Here is a 16363-nt window from a genome sequence, read left to right as displayed (position 1 = left end):
ATGTATTATAGCCCCGCAGTACAGTGGTGGGATGTATTATAGCCCCGCAGTACAGTGGTGGGATGTATTATAACCCCGCAGTACAGTGAATGGATGTATTATAACCCCGCAGTACAGTGGTGGGATGTATTATAGCCCCGCAGTACAGTGGTGGGATGTATTATAGCCCCGCAGTACAGTGGTGGGATGTATTATAGCCCCGCAGTACAGTGGTGGGATGTATTATAGCCCCGCAGTACAGTGGTGGGATGTATTATAGCCCCGCAGTACAGTGGTGGGATGTATTATAGCCCCGCAGTACAGTGGTGGGATGTATTATAGCCCCGCAGTACAGTGGTGGGATGTATTATAACCCCGCAGTACAGTGGTGGGATGTATTATAGCCCCGCAGTACAGTGGTGGGATGTATTATAACCCCGCAGTACAGTGATCGGATGTATTATAACCCCGCAGTACAGTGGTGGGATGTATTATAACCCCGCAGTACAGTGGAGGGATGTATTATAACCCCGCAGTACAGTGGAGGGATGTATTATAGCCCAGCAGTACAGTGGAGGGATGTATTATAGCCCCGCAGTACAGTGAATGGATGTATTATAATCCCGCAGTACAGTGATCGGATGTATTATAACCCCGCAGTACAGTGGTGGGATGTATTATAGCCCCGCAGTACAGTGATTGGATGTATTATAGCCCTGCAGTACAGTGATCGGATGTATTATAGCCCCGCAGTACAGTGATGGGATGTATTATAACCCCGCAGTACAGTGATCGGATGTATTATAACCCCACAGTACAGTGATCGGATGTATTATAGCCCCGCAGTACAGTGAATGGATGTATTATAACCCCGCAGTACAGTGGTGGGATGTATTATAGCCCCGCAGTACAGTGGTGGGATGTATTATAGCCCCGCAGTACAGTGGTGGGATGTATTATAGCCCCGCAGTACAGTGAATGGATGTATTATAACCCCGCAGTACAGTGGTGGGATGTATTATAACCCCGCAGTACAGTGATCGGATGTATTATAACCCCGCAGTACAGTGGTGGGATGTATTATAGCCCCGCAGTACAGTGAATGGATGTATTATAACCCCGCAGTACAGTGATCGGATGTATTATAGCCCCGCAGTACAGTGAATGGATGTATTATAACCCCGCAGTACAGTGGTGGGATGTATTATAACCCTGCAGTACAGTGGTGGGATGTATTATAACCCCGCAGTACAGTGGTGGGATGTATTATAGCCCCGCAGTACAGTGATCGGATGTATTATAACCCTGCAGTACAGTGGTGGGATGTATTATAACCCCGCAGTACAGTGAGGGGCTGCATTTTTACCCCGCACTGGAGAGATGTACTATAACCTGCAGTACAGTAAGGTGATGTATTATAACCCTGCAGTACAGTGAGGGGCTGCATTATAACCCTGCTGTACAGTGAGGTGATGTATTATAACCCTGCAGTACAGTGAGGGGCTGCATTATAACCCTGCAGTACAGTGAGGGGCTGCATTATAACCCTGCAGTACAGTAAGGTGATGTATTATAACCCTGCAGTACAGTGAGGGGCTGCATTATAACCCTGCAGTACAGTGAGGGGCTGCATTATAACCCTGCAGTACAGTAAGGTGATGTATTATAACTCCGCAGTGCATTGATGAGATGTATTATAACCCTGCAGTACAGTGATGGGCTGCATTCTTGCCCCGCAGTACAGTGATCAGATGTATTATAACCCCGCAGTGCAGTGATCAGATGTATTATAACCCCACAGTGCAGTGATCAGATGTATTATAACCCCGCAGTGCAGTGATCAGATGTATTATAACCCCACAGTGCAGTGATCAGATGTATTATAACCCCGCAGTGCAGTGATCAGATGTATTATAACCCCACAGTGCAGTGATCAGATGTATTATAACCCCGCAGTGCAGTGATCAGATGTATTATAACCCCGCAGTGCAGTGATCAGATGTATTATAACCCCACAGTACAGTGATCAGATGTATTATAACCCCACAGTACAGTGATCAGATGTATTATAACCCCACAGTGCAGTGATCAGATGTATTATAACCCCACAGTACAGTGATCAGATGTATTATAACTCCGCAGTGCATTGATGAGGTGTATTATAACCCTGCAGTACAGTGATGGGCTGCATTCTTGCCCCGCAGTACAGTGATCAGATGTATTATAACCCCGCAGTGCAGTGATCAGATGTATTATAACCCCACAGTGCAGTGATCAGATGTATTATAACCCCGCAGTGCAGTGATCAGATGTATTATAACCCCACAGTGCAGTGATCAGATGTATTATAACCCCGCAGTGCAGTGATCAGATGTATTATAACCCCACAGTGCAGTGATCAGATGTATTATAACCCCGCAGTGCAGTGATCAGATGTATTATAACCCCGCAGTGCAGTGATCAGATGTATTATAACCCCACAGTACAGTGATCAGATGTATTATAACCCCACAGTACAGTGATCAGATGTATTATAACCTCACAGTACAGTGATCAGATGTATTATAACCCCGCAGTACAGTGATCAGATGTATTATAACCCCACAGTACAGTGATCAGATGTATTATAACCCCACAGTACAGTGATCAGATGTATTATAACCCCGCAGTACAGTGATCAGATGTATTATAACCCCACAGTACAGTGATCAGATGTATTATAACCCCACAGTGCAGTGATCAGATGTATTATAACCCCACAGTACAGTGATCAGATGTATTATAACCCCACAGTACAGTGATCAGATGTATTATAACCCCACAGTACAGTGATCAGATGTATTATAACCCTGCAGTACAGTGGTGGGATGTATTATAACCCCGCAGTACAGTGGTGGGATGTATTATAGCCCCGCAGTACACTGATCGGATGTATTATAACCCTGCAGTACAGTGGTGGGATGTATCATAACCCCGCAGTACAGTGAGGGGCTGCATTTTTACCCCGCACTGGAGAGATGTACTATAACCTGCAGTACAGTAAGGTGATGTATTATAACCCTGCAGTACAGTGAGGGGCTGCATTATAACCCTGCTGTACAGTGAGGTGATGTATTATAACCCTGCAGTACAGTGAGGGGCTGCATTATAACCCTGCAGTACAGTGAGGGGCTGCATTATAACCCTGCAGTACAGTAAGGTGATGTATTATAACCCTGCAGTACAGTGAGGGGCTGCATTATAACCCTGCAGTACAGTGAGGGGCTGCATTATAACCCTGCAGTACAGTAAGGTGATGTATTATAACTCCGCAGTGCATTGATGAGATGTATTATAACCCTGCAGTACAGTGATGGGCTGCATTCTTGCCCCGCAGTACAGTGATCAGATGTATTATAACCCCGCAGTGCAGTGATCAGATGTATTGTAACCCCACAGTGCAGTGATCAGATGTATTATAACCCCGCAGTGCAGTGATCAGATGTATTATAACCCCACAGTGCAGTGATCAGATGTATTATAACCCCGCAGTGCAGTGATCAGATGTATTATAACCCCACAGTACAGTGATCAGATGTATTATAACCCTGCAGTGCAGTGATCAGATGTATTATAACCCCACAGTGCAGTGATCAGATGTATTATAACCCTGCAGTGCAGTGATCAGATGTATTATAACCCCACAGTGCAGTGATCAGATGTATTATAACTCCACAGTACAGTGATCAGATGTATTATAACTCCACAGTACAGTGATCAGATGTATTATAACCCCACAGTGCAGTGATCAGATGTATTATAACCCCACAGTACAGTGATCAGATGTATTATAACCCTGCAGTGCAGTGATCAGATGTATTATAACTCCACAGTACAGTGATCAGATGTATTATAACCCCGCAGTGCAGTGATCAGATGTATTATAACCCCGCAGTACAGTGATCAGATGTATTATAACCCCGCAGTGCAGTGATCAGATGTATTATAACCCCGCAGTACAGTGATCAGATGTATTATAACCCCACAGTGCAGTGATCAGATGTATTATAACCCCACAGTACAGTGATCAGATGTATTATAACCCCACAGTACAGTGATCAGATGTATTATAACCCTGCAGTGCAGTGATCAGATGTATTATAACTCCACAGTACAGTGATCAGATGTATTATAACCCCGCAGTGCAGTGATCAGATGTATTATAACCCCGCAGTACAGTGATCAGATGTATTATAACCCCGCAGTGCAGTGATCAGATGTATTATAACCCTGCAGTGCAGTGATCAGATGTATTATAACCCCACAGTGCAGTGATCAGATGTATTATAACCCCACAGTACAGTGATCAGATGTATTATAACCCCGCAGTACAGTGATCAGATGTATTATAACCCCACAGTGCAGCAATCAGTTACCATGATAACTTCTGATGTGTAATAATAATGTATAATCTACAGACGTGGACTTAGGACTTTGTTGTCCAGAGAAAAGGATTTGCAGGCAGGAGTGGAATGAAGGGGTGAGGCGAGTGCCAGCTCTGGTGGCAGGGAGTCCTGTGAGTGGCACTGCCTCACCAATGAAGAGCAGCAGCAGGCGATTGCCTTCATGTAGAAAGTTCTGTTTTGCTACTGCGGAACAGACCGTCCGATAATCCAGAATATCTGATGCCAACTATAATACCCCAATATTACAATATAGGCGCACTGCTCATTATCCGCTGCAGCTACAGGGAACGCAGCCGGGAGTAGTCTTCACATCATGGGACTCACTCCGGGGCGGCAGCACACATGGGTACCTTTAGTCAGTCACATGGTGGCGCCGCTGATAACACTGGAATGTGACCCAACATCACAGGAGGCAGGCAGAGAAACACATAGCAACTGCTAGGGTTGGGGATGATGGGAGTGATACACTGTGTGATGGAGGATTAGATTGTGAGCTCCTGGGGTCAGGGATGATGGGAGTGATACAATGTGTGTGATGGAGGATTAGATTGTGAGCTCCTGGGGTCAGGGATGATGGGAGTGATACATTGTGTGATGGGATTAGATTGTGAGCTCCTGGGGTCAGGGATGATGGGAGTGATACATTGTGTGATAGAGGATTAGATTGTGAGCTCCTGGGGTCAGGGATGATGGGAGTGATACAATGTGTGTGATGGGATTAGATTGTGAGCTCCTGGGGTCGGAGATGATGGGAGTGATACATTGTGTGATGGGGGGATTAGATTGTGAGCTCCTGGGGTCAGGGATGATGGGAGTGATACATTGTACGTGATGAGATTAGATTGTGAGCTCCTGGGGTCAGGGATGATGGGAGTGATACATTGTGTGTGATAGGGGATTAGATTGTGAGCTCCTGGGGTCAGGGATGATAGGAGTGATACATTGTGTGTGATGGGGGGATTAGATTGTGAGCTGCTGGGGTCAGGGATGATGGGAGTGATACATTGTGTGTGATGGGGGGATTAGATTGTGAGCTCCTGGGGTCAGGGATGATGGGAGTGATACATTGTGTGTGATGGGGGGGAGGGTTAGATTGTGAGCTCCTGGGGTCAGGGATGATGGGAGTGATGTATTGTGTGATAGGGGGGGATTAGATTGTGAGCTGTTGGGGTCAGGGATGATGGGAGTGATACATTGTGTGTGATGGGGAGATTAGATTGTGAGCTCCTGGGGTCAGGGATGATGGGAGTGATGCATTGTGTGTGATGGGGGGGAGGGTTAGATTGTGAGCTCCTGGGGTCAGGGATGATGGGAGTGATGCATTGTGTGATAGGGGGGGATTAGATTGTGAGCTCCTGGGGTCAGGGATGATGGGAGTGATACATTGTGTGTGATGGGGGGATTAGATTGTGAGCTCCTGGGGTCAGGGATGATGGGAGTGATACATTGTGTGTGATGTGGGGATTAGATTGTGAGCTCCTGGGGTCAGGGATGATGGAAGTGATACAATGTGTGATGGGATTAGATTGTGAGCTGCTGGGGTCGGGGATGATGGCAGGGATACATTGTGTGATGGGGGGATTAGATTGTGAGCTCCTGGGGTCAGGGATGATGGGAGTGATACATTGTGTGATGAAGGGATTAGATTGTGAGCTCCTGGGGTCAGGGATGATGGGAGTGATACATTGTGTGTGATGGGGGGATTAGATTGTGAGCTCCTGGGGTCAAGGATGATGGGAGTGATACATTGTGTGTGATGGGGGATTAGATTGTGAGCTCCTGGGGTCAGGGATGATGGGAGTGATACACTGTATGTGATGGGGGGATTAGATTGTGAGCTCCTGGGGTCAGGGATGATGGGAAGGATACATTGCGTGTGATGGGGAGATTAGATTGTGAGCTCCTGTGGTCAGGGATGATGGGAGTGATACATTGTGTGTGATGGGGGGATTAGATTGTGAGCTCCTGGGGTCAGGGATGATAGGAGTGATACATTGTGTGTGATGGGGGGTATTAGATTGTGAGCTCCTGGGGTCAGGGATGATGGGAGTGATACATTGTGTGTGATGGGGAGATTAGATTGTCAGCTCCTGGGGTCAGGGATGATGGGAGTGATACATTGTGTGTGATGGGGGGATTAGATTGTGAGCTCCTGGGGTCAGGGATGATGGGAGTGATACATTGTGTGTGATGGGGAGATTAGATTGTGAGCTCCTGGGGTCAGGGATGATGGGAGTAATACATTGTGTGTGATGGGGGATTAGATTGTGAGCTCCTGGGGTCAGGGATGATGGGAGTGATACATTGTGTGTGATGGGGAGATTAGATTGTGAGCTCCTGGGGTCAGGGATGATGGGAGTGATACATTGTGTGATGGGGGGATTAGATTGTGAGCTCCTGGGGTCAGGGGTGATGGAAGTGATACATTGTGTGTGATGGGATTAGATTGTGAGCTCCTGGGGTCAGGGATGATGGGAGTGATACATTGTGTGTGATGGGGGGATTAGATTGTGAGCTCCTGGGGTCAGGGATGATGGGAGTGATACATTGTGTGTGATGTGGGGATTAGATTGTGAGCTCCTGGGGTCAGGGATGATGGAAGTGATACAATGTGTGATGGGATTAGATTGTGAGCTGCTGGGGTCGGGGATGATGGCAGGGATACATTGTGTGATGGGGGGATTAGATTGTGAGCTCCTGGGGTCAGGGATGATGGGAGTGATACATTGTGTGATGAAGGGATTAGATTGTGAGCTCCTGGGGTCAGGGATGATGGGAGTGATACATTGTGTGTGATGGGGGGATTAGATTGTGAGCTCCTGGGGTCAAGGATGATGGGAGTGATACATTGTGTGTGATGGGGGATTAGATTGTGAGCTCCTGGGGTCAGGGATGATGGGAGTGATACACTGTATGTGATGGGGGGATTAGATTGTGAGCTCCTGGGGTCAGGGATGATGGGAAGGATACATTGCGTGTGATGGGGAGATTAGATTGTGAGCTCCTGTGGTCAGGGATGATGGGAGTGATACATTGTGTGTGATGGGGGGATTAGATTGTGAGCTCCTGGGGTCAGGGATGATAGGAGTGATACATTGTGTGTGATGGGGGGTATTAGATTGTGAGCTCCTGGGGTCAGGGATGATGGGAGTGATACATTGTGTGTGATGGGGAGATTAGATTGTCAGCTCCTGGGGTCAGGGATGATGGGAGTGATACATTGTGTGTGATGGGGGGATTAGATTGTGAGCTCCTGGGGTCAGGGATGATGGGAGTGATACATTGTGTGTGATGGGGAGATTAGATTGTGAGCTCCTGGGGTCAGGGATGATGGGAGTAATACATTGTGTGTGATGGGGGATTAGATTGTGAGCTCCTGGGGTCAGGGATGATGGGAGTGATACATTGTGTGTGATGGGGAGATTAGATTGTGAGCTCCTGGGGTCAGGGATGATGGGAGTGATACATTGTGTGATGGGGGGATTAGATTGTGAGCTCCTGGGGTCAGGGGTGATGGAAGTGATACATTGTGTGTGATGGGATTAGATTGTGAGCTCCTGGGGTCAGGGATGATGGGAGTGATACATTGTGTGTGATGGAGAGATTAGATTGTGAGCTCCTGGGGTCAGGGATGATGGCAGGGATACATTGTGTGATGGGGGATTAGATTGTGAGCTCCTGGGGTCAGGGATGATGGGAGTGATACATTGTGTGATGGGATTAGATTGTGAGCTCCTGGGGTCAGGGATGATAGGAGTGATACATTGTGTGATGGGGGGATTAGATTGTGAGCTCCTGGGGTCAGGGATGATGGGAGTGATACATTGTGTGATGGGAGATTAGATTGTGAGCTCCTGGGGTCAGGGATGATGGGAGTGATACATTGTGTGTGATGGGGAGATTAGATTGTGAGCTCCTAGGGTCAGGGATGATGGGAGTTATACATTGTGTGATGGGGGGATTAGATTGTGAGCTCCTGGGGTCAGGGATGATGGGAGTGATACATTGTGTGTGATGGGGGATTAGATTGTGAGCTCCAGGGGTCAGGGATGATGGGAGTGATACATTGTGTGTGATGGGGAGATTAGATTGTGAGCTCCTGGGGTCAGGGATGATCGGAGAGATACATTGTGTGTGATGGGGGATTAGATTGTGAGCTCCAGGGGTCAGGGATGATGGGAGTGATACATTGTGTGTGATGGGGGATTAGATTGTGAGCTCCAGGGGTCAGGGATGATGGGAGTGATACATTGTGTGTGATGGGGAGATTAGATTGTGAGCTCCTGGGGTCAGGGATGATGGGAGAGATACATTGTGTGATGGGGGATTAGATTGTAAGATCCTGGGGTCAGGAATGATGGGAGTGATACATTGTGTGATGGGGGGATTAGATTGTGAGCTCCTGGGGTCAGGGATGATGGGAGTGATACAATGTGTGTGATGGGATTAGATTGTGAGCTCCTGGGGTCAGGGATGATGGGAGTGATACATTGTGTGATGGGGGATTAGATTGTGAGCTCCTGGGGTCAGGGATGATGGGAGTGATACATTGTGTGATGGGGGATTAGATTGTGAGCTCCTGGGGTCAGGGATGATGGGAGTGATACATTGTGTGATGGGATTAGATTGTGAGCTCCTGGGGTCAGGGATGATGGGAGTGATACAATGTGTGATGGGATTAGATTGTGAGCTCCTGGGGTCAGAGATGGTGGCAGTGATACCCTTGCAGTAATGTTCGGTCGTCTTGCCTTCGCTCCTTATTTGAGCAGGTCTGTGTCTGAGTCATCCCCTCACTCCTCCGAGCAGCTGCCGCTGACATCACTCCCCACACAAAGCAGCAGTCCGGATCCCTGTAGAATGTAGACCTCCCCCCATATCGTACAATGCCGTCACGTAACCCAAAGATGCCGTATTATACCCTGCGCGCTCGTTGCTTCTGGTTACCCCCCTGGATATAGTCACCCCGAGTCTAGCAGCCAGTCACATGACCCCACAGCTGGTTACTATCATGTGTAACTTGGACTGCAGGCTCCTTAAGCTGCAGTGTAAAGTATGGAGGAGGAACAGAGAAACAACCATCAGGCAGGAGGAGTTCTACTGTACAAAACACAACTGCACTAGACTGCAGGCACAGGCCATAGCTGTACCACAATGGAGTAAAGCTGCAGTGTAAAGCAAGGCTCAGACAACCAGAGGCCAGCGGTAGAGCTGGAGTCACTGATCTGATGGGGGGGGGGGGGGGGGCGCAGAAGAGCTGGATTAGTGGATGTAATTGGGCTTGCTGTGCACACTGCTGACGACTTTCCAGGGTGGCGCATTTCAGAGAAGCGCTGCAGCTGTGGAGAAGTCCTGGAGGCGCCAGCTTCATTCATCAGCAATATCCGTCACGTAAAGGGGAGGCACACAGGGTGTTAAAGGGGCGGTCCAGGGTGGGGTAAAATAAAAAAAAAGACCCTAAATACCTTTGCCAAACAGGATTAGGAGAAATAGGCCGATCCGTCTAGCCAGTGGGCAGCACTGTAATCTAAGTGCCGGTGCCACGCTGGCGCGTTACACCATTTCCGTGGAAAAGAATGGCAGCTAAACGCCAAACTACAGCGAGCTGTGCGCAGCGTCAGTGCCTGCTCTATAGGCTTCTCTGGCAGCCTTCTGGGTAACACAAAGACACAGCAGGTCCCATCTGTTCGCGGACGCAGATTTAACGCCTAAAGCACGTTCATCTGATTTATACGGCCGACATCTACACGTGCGGAAATCCCTCTGCAAATATATTCCTCTGTTTAAGCCATAACTGGCCTGGTAAGTGCGCTGCTGCTCCGGGGGACATATAATGTACGGTAGATGTTACTGGCCGCAATCTGGGGGACATATAATGTGTTGGAGATGTTACTGGCCGCACTCTGGGGGACATATAATGTGTTGGAGATGTTACTGGCCGCACTCTGGGGGACATATAATGTGTTGGAGATGTTACTGGCCGCACTCTGGGGGACATATAATGTGTTGGAGATGTTACTGGCTGCACTCTGGGGGACATATAATGTATAGTAGATGCTACTGGCCGCACTCTGGAGGACATATAATGTGTTGGAGATGTTACTGGCCGCACTCTGGGGGACATATAATGTGTTGGAGATGTTACTGGCCGCACTCTGGGGGACATATAATGTGTTGGAGATGTTACTGGCCACACTCTGGGGGACATATAATGTGTTATTGATGTTACTGGCCACACTCTAGGGGACATGTAATGTGTTATAGATGTTACTGGCTGCACTCGGGGGGACATATAATGTGTTGGAGATGTTACTGGCTGCACTCTGGGGGACATATAATGTGTTGGAGATGTTACTGGCCACACTCTAGGGGACATATAATGTGTTATAGATGTTACTGGCCGCACTCTGGGGACATATAATGTGTTGGAGATGTTACTGGCTGCACTCTGGGGGACATATAATCTGTTGGAGATGTTACTGGTAGCACTTTGGGGGACGTATAATGTGTTGGAGATGTTACTGGCTGCACTCTGGGGGACATATAATGTGTTGGAGATGTTACTGGCTGCACTCTGGGGGACATATAATGTGCTGGGGATGCTACTGGCTGCACTCTGGGGGACATATAATGTGCTGGGGATGCTACTGGCTGCACTCTGGGGGACATATAATGTGCTGGAGATGTTACTGGCTGCACTCTGGGGGACATTTAATGTGTTGGAGATGTTACTGGCTGCACTCTGGAGGACATATAATGTGTTGGAGAGGTTACTGGCCGCACTCTGGGGGACATATAATGTGTTGGAGATGTTACTGGTCGCACTCTGGGGGACATATAATGTGCTATAGATGTTACTGGCCGCACTCTGGGGGACATATAATGTGTTGGGGATGTTACTGGCTGCACTCTGGGGGACATATAATGTGTTGTAGATGTTACTGGCTGCACTCTGGGGGACATATAATGTGTTGGAGATGTTACTGGCCGCACTCTGGGGGACATATAATGTGTTGGAGATGTTACTGGCTGCACTCTGGAGGACATATAATGTGTTGGAGATGTTACTGGCTGCACTCTGCGGGACATATAATGTGTTGGAGATGTTACTGGCTGCACTCTGGGGGACATATAATGTGTTGGAGATGTTACTGGCTGCACTCTGGGGGACATATAATGTGTTGGAGATGTTACTGGCTGCACTCTGGGGGACATATAATGTGTTGGAGATGTTACTGGCCGCACTCTGGGGGACATATAATGTGTTGGGGATGTTACTGGCCGCACTCTGGGGGACATATAATGTGTTGGGGATGTTACTGGCTGCACTCTGGGGGACATATAATGTGTTGGAGATGTTACTGGCCGCACTCTGGGGGACATATAATGTGTTGGAGATGTTACTGGCTGCACTCTGGGGGACATATAATGTGTTGGAGATGTTACTGGCTGCACTCTGGGGGACATATAATGTGTTGGGGATGTTACTGGCTGCACTCTGGGGGACACATAATGTGTTGGAGATGTTACTGGCTGCACTCTGGGGGACATATAATGTGTTGGAGGTGTTACTGGCTGCACTCTGGGGGACATATAATGTGTTGGAGATGTTACTGGCTGCACTCTGGAGGACATATAATGTGTTGGAGATGTTACTGGCTGCACTCTGGGGGACATATAATGTGTTGGAGATGTTACTGGTCGCGGTCTGGGGCACCTATAATGTGTTGGAGATGTTACTGGCCGCACTCTGGGGGACATATAATGTGTTGGAGATGTTACTGGCCGCACTCGGGGGGACATATAATGTGTTGGAGATGTTACTGGCTGCACTCTGGGGGACATATAATGTGTTGGAGATGTTACTGGCTGCACTCTGGGGGACATATAATGTGTTGGGTTGTTACTGGCTGTAATAGTATGCTTCTCTTGTAGTGGACGCAAGGAGATTCCCTGCTGACCACAGAGACAGATTTCTGGAGATAACCGGACCCCATCCTATAATGGAGACCCCAATGGAAGTCAGAGCTTTGTGACCAACTTGGCCACACGATGCCCAGTGACTATCTAGACCGTGGGGATACATTAAGGCCCACTGTCCACGGGCGGCTTTTATTTGCGGAATCCGGATTTGCGGCCCATAGAAATGAATGAGCTCCCGCGGATTTGATTTTATGGTATTTACTATCCGCATGGATTGAAAAACCGCAGCATGCTCCATTCTCATCGCGGATTCCGAACGGATCTTGCTCCATTGAAGTCTATGGGAGTCGTGGATCCGCAGCTACATTTAAATGCATTTGCGGATCTGCTGCGGATTTGAAGGTTAGAAGTAATTAGGGAGGGGGGGGGGGGAAGGCTCGGGGGGGGGGGGGGGGGTTGGTTTCTTTTCCCTTTTTTTTTTTAAATTTAATTTCCGCGCGGAATCCGCAACTCAAATCTGCGTCCATCAGTGCGGTAAAAACACAGAATGAGCAATTATTGAAAAATCATTGAAGCTTAGATCCGCAGCGGGCGCACGGCGTGCCGCGGACATGAGGCCTAAAGGCCCCCCAGTAGTCATTAGGGCCTACTCTCTAATGTATATGAGGGCGACTCAGAAAAGGAGATTCAGGATGCTGAACTCCTCATCGTTATATTCCCCAGGAGGTAAGCCAACGCCAGAGCTGTCCGACTGCGACTTACCTCCCTAAACACCTGAACTTACCGCCAATCATTTATGTATATAGTGAATCCAGAGGAAACAGATGCCGGCTGAACCATAGATCGAATAACAGTTGCTGATGGTTAAGATTACCAATGTGCATCACCCAACATACCGGTAGAATTTAGGCCTAATGTCTACGGGAAAATATCCACAGCGGAGCACCCGCACGCATGATCCGCGCTCCATAGGCACGCCTTGGACACCCGCAGGTAATTAAATACCTGCGGATGTCATTTCCCCTTGAGGCGCAGATTGCATGTGTGGGAAAACACTCGCAGCATGCTCCATTTTAGTGCGGGGCTCCCGCGGCTTTTATTGAAGCCTATGGAAGTCGCCCGTTCCCGCGGCACATCCACAGCTGTATTTCTGCTGTGCCGCGGGATCGTGGGAAAGTAGGCATTCAAAAAAAAGTGTGCACGGCGCAAGTGCGCAGCACGCTGCTGGCATACCGAGCCCATCCGCCGGGCCGAAGAAGAAAAGATCCGTCCACGACGGAGGGGAGATCCGCAGCGTCCTGACAGGTAAGTAAAAGCTTATTTTCAGGGCTCATGTCTGCAGGAAAAAAGGGACCCAGTGGGATTCTGCATGGAGAAGGCGTGCAGGCCTGAATTTCCCTGTGGACATGAGGCCTTAGAGTCAGGATGTTACAGCGCTGCAATGTAACCAGGTGACTAGCCAACAGAAATCCACGACTTCTGATGCAACTAAAGGTCCACTCACCCACCAGGCGAAAGTATAAGACAGACCAAAACAGGATAGAAGAAAGGTAATGAAGAGGAAAAGTATTCGCAACTCTGAGCCCTGGAGACCTCCGTGCATCCTTCACCAAAACAATACACAACCATCAACGTGAAGAACACACAACCAGACTCCAGTGTCAACATATCCTGGATCTTAGGAGAAGATCCCACACACTGAAGAAGACAATCATGCTCCAAAGAGTCAAAAAAGAGAGAAGTGGCCAAACAAATAGAGGAAGAGATAACAGGTGGCCAAAGAAGCGGCAGGAGAAAATCAAGACTAGCCACAAATAAGACAGGAGATCATGAGTGACCCCCCAAAAAATGGGAAGAAAATCACAAGTGGCCAAAAAATAGAGGGGAAAACTTATGACTGGCCAACAATGTAGGGAGAAAATCAAGAGTAGCCAAAATGGAGAGAAATGACAACTAGCCAAAACATAGAGTGAGGATCATGAGTGGCAAACAAAAGCAAGGAAAAGATCAAAAATGACCAAAAATGTTGGGAGAAAATAACGACTGGCCAAAAAGAGGGACACAATCATGACTGGTCAAAAATGGAGACAATAACAACTAGCCAAAAATTAGAGGGAGATCACAACTGGATAAAAAATGGAGACGGACAATCAAAAGCGGCCAAAAAAATGCAGGAGGGAAATCACGAGTGGTTACAAAAATGAAGGTAGAAAATGACAAGTAGCCAAAAAATTCAGGGAAAAAAAAAAATCACAAGTGGCCAAACAGATGGAGAGAGAAAATCATGAGTGGCAGAAAAAAAATTGGGGGAAATATCTTGATTGCCCAAAAAGTGGAGGGAGACTATCACAGGATCATGGTCTGCAGATCCCACAAGGTTCAGACCTGTAGAACAGGGACATTACTGGTCATCCGGCAAGAAAACCTCAATCAGCAGGAGACGACCCAAAAAAGTCACTAGTAGTACATTTCTAGATGATCTGGCCCCCGGACAGTTCAGTGTCGGACTAATGGACTTCATGACTGGAATACACTTTACCTTAGAGCGGGAGAAACAAAAGCCTCCTGTTCTGCTCGTTGGCTTCATACATTCATCATAATTGCCAGGTGGAACCAAGCTCTATAAACAAGACAGTAGCGCAACCTCTGGCTCCTCGTAGTATTACTATCTGCACCCCAACGTCTCACATACAGAACTTTGCCCCCCATCTTCCCCTCCCTCTGCACAAGGTACATGGAGACATCTCAGCTGCGCTGTGACTAAGCAGAGGTGTGGCATGTAAGAAGGGCGCAGACCAAGGACAGTGCCAGGAATGATAAGAGCCATGTGTGGCCCCGTGTGTATACAGGGAGAGGCGCCTGCAGCAGGGTGGGGTTCACTATGGTCGGAATGGAGGGAAGTGTAATGTCTCGCAGAAGATGCATGCTCCAGGTGAGTCCGGGATACACCCGGGGACACCCTCCAATGATTACCACATGGTCATTTACTGCCGAAGTGTAGCGGTCTGTATTAAGAGGTGTCGGTAACCGGAGAACTCAGCGGCCAGACCACGGCTGTGTGACCTATAGTAACCGGTATCCTGAACCGCAGCCAGATCTCTGAGTATTTATATACAGAGACAACGTGCGGAAATCCTCACTTATTCCACAAGACCTCCCATCACCACCTGTCTCTCACTACCCAACATATAATGTCAGTACCACGCGAGCTAATGTATGGATAGGGGTGCAGATTACATGGCAATTGTGGTACAGGACGCTCGAAAGAGTCACTCCATGTCTAGTACAGACATTAAAGGGTGCAAATTCACTGAGCTGTGATGGGAGCCCTGAAAACAGCAAATGTGGGGTGGAGACGTTACACAATGCCATAAAGGGTGGAGGATGGAGAAGACGTGGGGCTGAGACATCACACAGCGCCATAAAGGGTGGAGGATGGAGAAGACGTGGGGCTGAGACATCACACAGCGCCATAAAGGGGGAGAATGGAGAAGACATGGGACGAAGATGTCACACAGTGCCATAAGGGGTGGAGGATGGAGAAGACATAAGGCTGAGACATCACACAGCGCCATAAAGGGGGAGGATGGGGAAGACATGGGAATGAGGCATCACACAACACCATAAAGGGTGGAGGATGGAGAAGACATGGGGCTGAGACATCACACTGCGCCATAAAGGGTGGAGGACGGAGAAGACATGGGAATGAGGCATCACACAATGCCATAAAGGGTGGAGGATGGAGAAGACATAAGGCTGAGACATCACACAGCGCCATAAAGGGGGAGGATGGAGAAGACATGGGCTGAGACATCACACAGCGCCATAAAGGGTGGAGGATGGAGAAGACATGGGGCTGAGACATCACACAGCACCATAAAGGAGGAGGATGGGGAAGACGTGGGGCAAAGACGTCATACAGTATCATAAAGGGTGGAAAAGACATGGGAGGAAGACGTCACACAGTGCCATAAAGGGGGAGGATGGAGAAGACGTGGAGCCGAGACGTCACACAGCAC

The 16363-nt window shown here is 48.4% G+C and overlaps 1 protein-coding gene across 2 annotated transcripts in view; it reads right to left on the bottom strand.

Annotated features, from left to right (window-relative positions):
* Positions 1–16363, bottom strand: part of LOC136627272 (dual specificity testis-specific protein kinase 2-like) — an 85890-nt gene that overhangs the window by 60187 nt on the left and 9340 nt on the right. The window lies entirely within an intron of this gene.

This window comes from Eleutherodactylus coqui, chromosome 5 (genome assembly GCF_035609145.1).
Source record: "Eleutherodactylus coqui strain aEleCoq1 chromosome 5, aEleCoq1.hap1, whole genome shotgun sequence".
NCBI lineage: Eukaryota > Metazoa > Chordata > Amphibia > Anura > Eleutherodactylidae > Eleutherodactylus > Eleutherodactylus coqui.
This window is presented reverse-complemented; position numbering and strand designations above follow the sequence as displayed.